General features: G+C 45.1%; 1 non-coding gene across 1 annotated transcript; it reads right to left on the reverse strand.

Moving 5' to 3' along the window:
* Positions 1-2,449: 2,449 nt before the first annotated feature.
* Positions 2,450-2,557, reverse strand: LOC130983648 (small nucleolar RNA R71). Its single transcript, XR_009087629.1, has one exon. It is a non-coding gene; the product is annotated as a small nucleolar RNA R71 (small nucleolar RNA).
* Between the last annotated feature and the right edge of the window lie 8,187 nt (positions 2,558-10,744).

The raw sequence follows: 10,744 nt of genomic DNA on the forward strand, positions 1-10,744 counted from the left end.
TACATTTGAGTTTGCCTGACTAAGATTTACAAGATGACCATAGCTTGCTTACTAACAATCTCCGTGGGATCGACCCTTACTCACGTAAGGTATTACTTGGACGACCCAGTGCACTTGATGGTTAGTTGTGCGAAGTTGTGTAATGCCATGGAATTGAACTACCTAGTTTTTGGAGTTCATGACCGGGGATTATGAGAGTTGTGAAAAGTATTGTTCACAATTTTGCGCACCAAGTTTTTGGCGCCGTTGCCGGGGATTGTTCAAGTTTTGAGCAAGCTTTTGGTAACAATGCCTGGGATTGTTCAGTTTGGACAACTGAAGGTTCATCTTGTTGCTTAGATTAGGTATTTTTTTTTTTCGAAATTCTTGAAGATGAATTCTAGAGTTTCATGATGCTTTGTTGAAGTCTGGCTGGCTGAGAAAGCCATGTCTAATCTTATTGGACCGAGGTTTCAACTATTCATCACAAGAGCTTGTTGACTTTCATCAATCTTGCTTTTGGAGCAATGATCTGCTAAGGCTTGGCTGGCCTGTGGCCATGTCTAGTGTTTTGGACCGAAGCTTTCTTTGAAAGCTTGGCTGGCTGTGAAGACATGTCTAATTCCTGGACCGGAGTCTTAGACTAGCATTACACTGATTCCTGGAATTCTCATTAAGAATTTTGATATTTTTTTCACTTAATTTTCGAAAAACACAAAAAAATAAAAAAAAAACTCATAAAATCCAAAAATTTCTTGTTTGAGTTTAGTGTCTCATCTTAAGTTTGGCGTCAATTGCATGCATTCATTCATGTGTCTTAGTGATCTTCAAGATGTTCTTGATGATTTCCGTGCTCTAATCTTTGAATTCTATTGACTTGAAGTATTTTGTGTATCTCATATGCATTCTCATTAGTGTCAGTAGTATACAAACTGCTAAGTTTGGTGTCTTGCATGCATTGTTATTTGATTCTTGTTGCATTTTGATTATAAAAAAATCCAAAAATATTTTTAATTTGTGTCTTTTCAAGTCAATAAAACCAAGAATTGAAGATTCAGAACATACTGCAGAGGAATTACACAGAAAAAGCTGGGCGTTCAAAACGCCCAGTGAAGAAGAACAGACTGGCGTTTAAACGCCAGCCAGGGTACCTGGTTGGGCGTTTAACGCCCAAAGAGGTAGCATTTTGGGCGTTAAACGCCAGAATGTATACCATTCTGGGCGTTTAACGCCAGGATGGCTAAAGGGGGAGAATTTTGTTTTCAAATCAATTTTTTTTTCAAGTTTTCAAAGTTTTTCAAAATCAAATCTTTTTCAAATCATATCTTTTCAATCAAATGTTTTCAAAATCAATTTCTTTCCTTTTTCAAAGATACTTACTAACAATTAATGATTTGATTGAACATCTCAAATTTGTTGCCTTTTCTGTTGAGAAAAGGTTTAATGTTTGAATCATATCTTTTCTTGTTAGGCAAGTCACTAATTTTCAAAATCAAATCTTTTACAAAATTGTTTTCAAAACATATCTTTTAAAATTGTTTTCAAATCAAATTTTTTCATTCATATCTTTTTAATCACATCTTTTTCAAAATAAGTTTTCAATCAAATCTTTTTGATTTCTAATTTCAAAATCTTTTTCAAAAATCACTTGATTTCTTTTCCACTTTCAATTTTCAAAAATTATCAATCAATTTTTAAAATGTTTTTGACATCTTTCTAATTGAATTTTCGAAAATCCTCTTCCCTTCTTCCCACATCCTTCTATTTATGGAGTACTACTCCTTCTTAATACACAATTCGAACTCTATCTAATCAAGTTCGAATTCTTCTACCTCCTTCTTCTATTTTTCGTTTCCTCTGACACCTTAAGGAATCTCTATACTGTGACATAGAGGATTCCACATCTTCTTGTTCTCTTCTCTTTCATATGAGCAGGAGCAGAGATAAAGGCATTCTTGTTGAAGCTGACCCTGAACCTGAAAGGACCTTGAAGCGAAAGCTAAGAGAAGCTAAGGCTCAACTCTCTGTTGAGGACCTGACCGAATTCTTCAAAGAAGAAGAACCCATGGCAGCCGAAAACAACAACAATGCCAACAATGCAAGGAAGGTGCTGGGTGACTTTACTGCACCTACTCCCGACTTCTATGGGAGAAGCATCTCTATCCCTGCCATTGGAGCAAACAACTTTGAGCTTAAGCCTCAGTTAGTTTCTCTAATGCAACAGAATTGCAAGTTCCATGGACTTCCAATGGAAGATCCTCATCAGTTTTTAGCTGAGTTCTTGCAAATCTGTGACACAGTCAAGACTAATGGGGTTGACCTTGAGGTCTACAGACTGATGCTATTCCCTTTTGCTGTAAGAGACAGAGCTAGAATATGGTTGGACTCACAACCTAAAGATAGCCTGGACTCTTGGGAAAAGCTAGTCAATGCCTTCTTGGCAAAGTTCTTTCTACCTCAAAAATGGAGTAAGCTTAGAGTGGAAGTCCAAACCTTCAGACAGAAGGATGGAGAATCCCTCTATGAAGCTTGGGAAAGATACAAACAATTAATCAGAAAATGTCCCTCAGACATGCTTTCTGAATGGAGCATCATAGGTATTTTCTATGATGGTCTCTCTGAACTATCCAAGATGTCTTTGGATAGCTCTGCTGGAGGATCTCTTCATCTGAAGAAGACGCCTACAGAGGCTCAAGAGCTTATTGAAATGGTTGCAAATAACCAATTCATGTACACTTCTGAAAGAAATCCTGTGAACAATGGGACTAGTCAGAAGAAAGGAGTTCTTGAGATTGATACTTTGAATGCCATACTGGCTCAGAATAAGATATTGACTCAACAAGTCAATTTGATTTCCCAAAGTCTGTCTGGACTGCAAAATGCACCTGGCAGTACTAAGGAAGCTTCATCTGAGGAAGAAGCTTATGATCCTGAGAACCCTTCAATGGAAGAGGTGAATTACCTAGGAGAACCCTATGGAAACACCTATAATTCTTCATGGAGAAATCACCCAAATTTCTCATGGAAGAATCAAGAGAGACCTCAACAAGGTTTCAATAATAATAATGGTGGAAGAAACAGGTTTAGCAATAGCAAGCCTTTTCCATCATCTTCTCAACAACAGACAGAGAGTTCTAAGCAGAATAACTCTGACTTAGCAACCATGGTCTCTGATCTAATCAAAACCACTCAAAGTTCCATGACTAAAACAAGGTCCTCCATTAGAAATTTGGAAGGACAAGTGGGACAACTGAGCAAGAAAGTTACTGAACTCCCTCCTAGGACTCTCCCAAGCAACATAGAAGAAAATCCAAAAGGAGAGTGCAAAGCCATAACCATGGCCGAATATGGAGAGGAAAGAGAAGAGGTAGACGCCACTGAGGAAGACCTCAATGGGCGTGCACCAACCTCCTCTGAGTTCCCAAATGAGAAACCATGGGAATCTGAGGCTCAAAATGAGACCATAGAGATTCCATTGGACTTACTTCTGCCTTTCATGAGCTCTGATGAGTATTCTTCCTCTGAAGAGGATGAGTATGTCACTGAAGAGCAAGTTGCTAAATATCTTGGAGCAATCATGAAGCTAAATGACAAGTTATTTGGAAATGAGACTTGGGAAGATGAACCTCCCTTGCTCACCAAAGAACTGGATGACTTGTCTAGGCAGAAATTACCTCAAAAGAGACAAGATCCTGGGAAGTTTTCCATACCTTGTACCATATGCACCATGACCTTCAAGAAGGCCCTGTGTGACTTAGGGTCAAGTGTGAACCTCATGCCTCTCTCTGTAATGGAGAAGCTAGGGATCTTTGAGGTGCAAGCTGCAAGAATCTCATTGGAGATGGCAGACAACTAAAGAAAACAAGCTCATGGACTTGTAGAGAATGTTTTGGTAAAAGTTGAAGACCATTACATCCCTACTGACTTCATAGTCCTAGAGACTGGGAAGTGCATGGATGAATCCATCATCCTTGGCAGACCCTTCCTAGCAACAGCAAAGGCTATGATTGATGTTGATAGAGGAGAGCTAATCATCCAAGTGAATGAAGAATCCTTGGTGTTTAAGGCCCAAGGATATCCCTCTATCACCATGGAGAAGAAGCGTGAAGAGCTTCTCTCAAAACAGAGCCAAACAGAGCCCCCACAGTCAAACTCTAAGTTTGGTGTTGGGAGGCCACAACCAAACTCTAAGTTTGGTGTTGAACCCCCACATTCAAACTCTAAGTTTGGTGTTGGGAGGTTCCAACATGGCTCTGAGTATCTGTGAGGCTCCATAAGAGTCCTCTGTCAAGCTAATGACATTAAAGAAGCGCTTGTTGAGAGGCAACCCAATGTTTTATAATTAACTATTTCCTTTTGCTATTTTATGTTTTTTGTAGGTTGATGATCATAAGAAGTCACAAAATCAATGAAAAAAGCAAAAACAGAATGAAAAACAGGAAGAAAAACAGCACACCCTGGAGGAAGAACTCACTGGCGTTTAAACGCCAGTGAGGCTAGCAGATGGGCGTTCAACGCCCAGTCTGGCACCATTCTGGGCGTTTAACGCCAGAAAAGGGCACCAGACTGGCGTTAAACGCCAGAAAAGGGCAAGAACCTGGCGTTAAACGCCAGGAATGGGCACCAGCCCGGCGTTTAACGCCAGAAATGGCTCAAAACGTGATTTTGAGCAACATTTGGTGCAGGGATGACTTTTCCTTGACACCACAGGATCTGTGGACCCCACAGGACCCCCACCTACCCCACCACCACCCTCTCTCTTCTTCCCCTATTCACCAATCACCTCAATACCTCTTCCCCAAAAACCCTTCACCTATCAAATCCCATCTTTCTCTTCACCACTCACATCCATCCTTCATAAAACCCCACCTAACCTTCCATTCAAATTCAAACCACTTTCCCACCCAAACCCACCCTCAAATGGCCGAACAACCTTCTCCCCTCTCTCCTATAAATACCCTTCTTCACTCCTTCATTTTCACACAACCTAAACACCACTTCTTCCCTTCTTTGGCCGAATACAAAGCCATCCCTTTTTCCCTCATTTTTTCTTCTTCTACTCTCTTCTTTCTTCTTTTGCTCGAGGACGAGCAAACCTTTTAAGTTTGGTGTGGTAAAAGCGTTGCTTTTTCATTTTTCCATAACCATTTATGGCATCCAAGGCCGGAGAAACCTCTAGAAAGAGGAAAGGGAAGGCAAAAGCTTCCACCTCCGAGTCATGGGAGATGGATAGATTCATCTCAAGGGTGCATCAAGACCACTTCTATGAAGTTGTGGCCTTGAAGAAGGTGATCCCCGAGGTCCCCTTTTCACTTAAAAAGGGTGAATATCCGGAGATCCGCCATGAGATCCGAAGAAGAGGTTGGGAAGTACTTACCAACCCCATTCAACAAGTCGGAATCTTGATGGTTCAAGAGTTCTATGCCAATGCATGGATCACAAAGAACCATGATCAAAGTATGAACCCGGATCCAAAGAATTATCTTACTATGTGTTCATACCCTGACCGGGCTCCCCCAACTCGGTAAATCCATGAAAGGTCCGACCTCGTCCTAAGGCCCACGCCTAAAGGTCGGACCTCGAACATTAAAGGCAAGGAAGGCACATCAGAAGGAGCGCAGCCCAAAACCTAAAGGCCGAAAAGGCCTAAGAAAGGCGGTTCCACAAAGATAGGGATAAAACTCCCGAAAGATAAGATAAGATAAGAATATCTTATCCAGGGAAGATCACAGCCAACTACTATAAATACACTGGAACACCCAGGTATGAGATTCATTCCATATTCTACACATATCTGCTTGGACCCATGCTAACTTAAGCATCGGAGTGTCATTGCAGGTACAACCACCAACCGCTCGGCACATCAAGCTCGGGCCCCAGAACCCTCACCTCGGGCCTCTCCAAGACGACCGAGCTACACGTTTCAGGTAACCCTCGGAACATTGGCGCCGTTGCCGGGGACCCTGGAAGTCATCCCTCTATCATGGCGGACGACCCTCTCAACAATGACCACGCTGCATCAGAACAAGAGGAGGAAGTTGACACCGGAGAACGACCGGACCGCCCTCTATCACCACGCACTCCAGGAGGAAACAAACAGAATCGCCCAAAGACATCACTCCCAAACAAAGATCCACAAAATCCCGAAAAAGAAAAGAGCTCGGAAATTCTAGAAGCAGTCCGGGCACAACAAAACCGACTGAAACAACTCGAAGAGAACATAAAGAAGCAAAAAGAAACTGAGCAAGATCTGAGAAGGGAGGCTCGCAAGCGCAGAGAATTAGAAGAAAAACTGCGGAAAATAGAGGCCAACCTGAAAGATCGGACAGAACGCGACACCACCCCCGAAGGCAACCATGATCCCTTCACGCAAGAGATCATGAAGGAGAAGGTACCGCGAAACTTCAAACCACCCGATATGGATCTCTACGACGGCACCACCGATCCAAGTCACCACCTCAGCAACTTCAGAAGCAGAATGTACCTAGTTGACGCCTCCGACGCGATTCGGTGCAAAGCCTTCCCCACCACTCTCACCAAGTCAGCCCTGAAGTGGTTCGACAACCTGCCACCAAGATCAATCACCAGCTTCGAAGACCTAACCAAGAAATTCCTAACAAGGTTCTCCATTCAAAAGGACAAGGCAAAACATGCCCCCAGTCTGCTCGGGATCAAACAAGGTAACCAAGAAACTCTCCGAGAATACATGGAGCGATTCAACAAAGCCTGCCTGGACATACAACACTTGCCTACTGAAGCGGCCATCATGGGACTGGCAAACGGCCTAAAAGAAGGACCGTTTAGCCAATCCCTATCTAAAAAATACCCGACCTCCCTATACGAGGTACAGGAGCGGGCAGAAAAATATATCAACATGGAGGAAACCTCCCAGCTAAAAGACTCTTCTAGGAAGGAATCAACCTACCCACTCCGAGATCGAGATAGGGAACAGAAGAAGAAAGAAGAACCCAACTCGGACAAGCCACGGAAGTACCACAACTACACCCCCCTCCGAGTCTCCCTGGTAGACGTCTACAGAGAAGTATGCCACACCGAAAAGATCCCACCGCCCCGACCGCTAAAACACAAGAGAGCGGGAAGAGATCGGTCCGAATACTGTGAATATCACAAACTCTACGGTTACTCTACTAGCGACTGCTACGACCTAAAAAATGTTATAGAAAAGCTGGCCAGAGAAGGAAAGCTCGACAGATACATAGCAGAGAAAGGAGAAGAGACCAGGAAGAGAAGGCGGGGAGATAACGAAGGTCGGGCCGAACAAACCCCGCGAACCCCCGAAAGACACGTTCACATGATAAATGGAGGTTTTGCAGGCGGAGGATCATCCAGATCCTCGCGAAAAAGACACCTCAAAGAAGTCTATCATGTCCGAGAAGACAGTCCCCTGCCCGAGTTACCTACTATCTCATTTACCCGAGAAGATGCTCAAGGGATAATCCCCGGGCACGACGATCCGATGGTAGTCACCATTATCCTAGCAAACGCCAACTTACATCGAACCCTGATTGACCAGGGAAGCTCGGCGGATATCCTGTTCAAATCGGCATTCGACAAGCTCGGACTTGAAGAAAAAGAACTAAAGGCCTATCCCACCGACCTATTTGGGCTAGGGGATACCCCGATCCATCCCTTAGGATACATCTCGCTACACACTACCTTTGGAAAAGGCGAGCAATCTAAAACATTAAACATCGACTACATTGTAGTCGACGTCACTTCAGCATACAATGCCCTCATTGGGCGACCAACCCTAAACAGACTGGCAGCTATAGTCTCGACCCCACACCTCTGTATGAAGTTCCCTACCACAAAGGGAATCGCTACCCTAAAAGGCGACCAAAAGCTAGCACGGCGATGCTACAACGAAAGCTTAAGTCTAAAAGGGAAAGAGGTCAACACAGTAGAACTCGGACGAGTTCAAGCCCGAGAAGATCTTCGGCCACAACCAGAGGGAGAGACCGAAAGAGTCCAGATTGGGAACACACCTGAAAAAATAACAAACGTAGGAGCAAACCTCGAAGCGGGCCTAAAAGAGGAACTCATAACCCTCTTAAGAGAGAATTCCGACCTCTTCGCCTGGAAAGCCTCCGACATGCCAGGCATAAGTCCCGACCTGATGTGCCATAAGCTATCAGTGTACCCGGGATCCCGACCTGTCCAACAAAGACGTCGGAAGCTCGGACCCAAGCGTATGCAAGCAATAGGAGAACAAGTACAAGCACTACTAGATGCAGGATTCATTAGGGAAGTAAAATACCCCCTATGGCTTGCAAACGTGGTCCTGGTAAAAAAGCCCAACGGAAAATAGAGGATGTGCGTCGATTACACAGATCTCAACAAAGCCTGCCCCAAAGACCCATATCCACTACCAAACATCGACGCCTTAGTAGACGCAGCCTCAGGCTACAGATATCTCTCCTTCATGGACGCATACTCGGGATACAATCAAATCCCGATGTACGGACCCGACCAAGAAAAGACCTCGTTCATAACCCCAAGGGCAAACTACTGCTACGTAGTAATGCCCTTCGGGCTGAAGAACGCAGGGGCAACCTACTAGAGGCTAATGAACAAAGTGTTCTCAGAGCACATCGGACTACAGCTAGAGGTGTACGTCGACGACATGCTGGTAAAGACACAAGAGAACAAAAACTTACTGACCGACCTCACCAGCGTCTTCGGCACCCTCAGAAAACACAACATGAGACTTAACTCGACGAAGTGCACCTTCGCCGCAGAAGCCGGAAAGTTCTTAGGCTTCATGCTGACTCAAAGGGGCATCGAAGCGAACCCGGACAAATGCCAAGCGATACTCAATATGAAGAGCCCGACGTGTGTCAAGGAAGTACAACAACTGAATGGAAGGCTAGCCGCACTATCAAGATTCTTGGCAGGATCAGCAATAAAGTCACTGCCTCTCTACTCACTCCTAAAGAAAGGGAAACCCTTCTCATGGACCCCAGAATGCGAAAAGGCCTTCCAAGAATTCAAGGAATTCCTCGGGCAGCCACCAATCCTAACCCGACCTCTAAAGGGAGAAGAACTCGTACTATACCTCTCGGTTGGACATCGAGCAGTCGCTTCAGCATTAATACGAGAAAATGACCAAGGACAACACCCCATATACTTTGTAAGCAAGGCACTACAAGGGGCCGAATTAAACTATCAGAAGATAGAAAAGTTCGCCTACGCCCTAGTGTTCACAGCTCGGAGGCTCCGTCCCTACTTTCAAGCCCACACCATCAAAGTCCGGACAAACCAACCCATGAGACACATCCTCCAAAAAACAGACCTGGCAGGACGAATACTGCAATGGGCGGTGGAACTGTCCGAGTTCGACCTCCACTATGAAACCCGGACTGCCATAAAGTCTCAGTATCTAGCCGACTTCATCGCAGAATACACTGAGACCCCTGGAACCCCACTCTCATGGAACCTATATGTCGACGGGTCCTCAAACAAAACTGGAAGTGGAGCCGGGGTTATACTCGAAAGCGACCAAGGAACGCGAATAGAACTATCCCTAAAATTCGAGTTCCAAGCTTCAAACAACCAAGCCGAATACGAAGCCCTACTAGCAGGTCTAAAGCTAGCCGAAGAGGTCGGAGCCCGGAAAATCACAATCTTCAGCGACTCCCAGGTCGTCACATCACAAGTAAATGGAAGCTACCAGGCCAAAGACCCAACTATGAAAAAATACCTGGACCAAACACAGGCACAATTACGCCACTTTCCAGAGATACAGATCCAGCACATACCTCGGGAACAAAACGCCCGGGCAGACGCCCTCTCAAAACTTGCCAGCACCAAACCAGGAGGCAACAACAGAAGTCTCCTCCAGGAAACCTTACAATCTCCCTCCGTGCTAAGAGAGGAAGAAACGCTAAATATATCAGACCAGCAGCAAGGATGGATGACCCCCATACTCAGCTACCTGAAGTCGGGAACTCTCCCCGCCGAAAGAAAGGAAGCCAAAAGACTCACGAAAGACGCCCAGAATTACACACTAATTCACGACGTATTATACAGAAGAGGATTCGCAAGCCCCCTCCTTAGGTGCGTCCCGACCTCAGAAACAAAGAGCGTCCTCGAAGAAGTCCACGGAGGCATGTGTGGGAACCACCTCGGAGCTCGGGCATTATCCAAGAAAGTAGTCCGAGCCGGGTTCTACTGGCCAACTTTGCAAAGAGACGCAACGGAGTTTGTGAAAATATGCCCCCCTGCCAAAAACACGCCAATTTTCACAAGGCACCACCCGAAGACCTTATCAGCATCACTGCACCATGGCCCTTCGCAAAATGGGGACTCGACCTACTCGGCCCATTCCCCCAAGGACCAGGGCAAGTCAAGTACCTCATAGTAGGGGTCGACTATTTCACGAAGTGGATCGAAGCTGAACCTTTAGCCACCATTACGGCTCAGAAAAGCCGGAAATTCCTATACAAAAACATTGTCACAAGGTTCGGAGTCCCCTACTCCATTACCACAGACAATGGAACACAGTTCACGGACACAAGTTTTCAGAACTTGGTGGCCGAACTAAAAATCAAACAGCAATTCACCTCAGTCGAGCACCCACAAGCCAACGGACAAGCAGAGGCCGCAAATAAAGTCATCTTGGCAGGGTTAAAACGAAGACTCCAAGAGGCCAAAAGGGCATGGGCCGAGGAGCTCCCCTAGGTATTATGGGCATACCGGACAACTCCACACTCTACAACGGGAGAATCGCCATTTCGACTAGCCT

This window comes from Arachis stenosperma, chromosome 5 (genome assembly GCF_014773155.1).
Source record: "Arachis stenosperma cultivar V10309 chromosome 5, arast.V10309.gnm1.PFL2, whole genome shotgun sequence".
Lineage (NCBI taxonomy): Eukaryota > Viridiplantae > Streptophyta > Magnoliopsida > Fabales > Fabaceae > Arachis > Arachis stenosperma.